This window comes from Echinops telfairi, unplaced genomic scaffold (assembly GCF_000313985.2).
Source record: "Echinops telfairi isolate 266 unplaced genomic scaffold, ASM31398v2 ScPeMD7_1;HRSCAF=3_0, whole genome shotgun sequence".
Classification (NCBI taxonomy): domain Eukaryota; kingdom Metazoa; phylum Chordata; class Mammalia; order Afrosoricida; family Tenrecidae; genus Echinops; species Echinops telfairi.
This window is the reverse complement of record NW_022103896.1, coordinates 46,889,913-46,890,333: the sequence shown is the minus strand read 5'-3', so window position 1 is coordinate 46,890,333 and position 421 is coordinate 46,889,913.

Genomic DNA, 421 nt, shown 5'->3' with positions numbered 1-421 from the left:
AAGACTTTTCTTCTCTGGGCTGGCTAAGAAAGTTGTAATTTACTTTTCACAAAATTTGCCTGAGAAAAAAAACTTTTTATCCTTTTGGCTAAAGGTCAAAATGTACTCAGAAAAAAATTAATTTATATTAAGATTGAAACTAGAGTTTGGGTTGTTAGTATAAAACAGAGCCTTCCACAAAGTAAGTGCTTAGAAATTAAGCTCTAATACATCACGTCCTCTGATCATGGATTTTATTTAAAAATCCTTTGATCACACTTAGTGTGGTGGGCTTTTTTTTTTTTTTCAAAATGGACTGGTTAATGACTCCTCTAGATTGCTTCTTATTGTAGGTCTGGCACCAGCTGACTTCTTTGCTTTATTGTAGCAGTGTTCAGCTCATGAAGGTAAGTATTGCGTAGGGAACAAATACGTTTTAAGT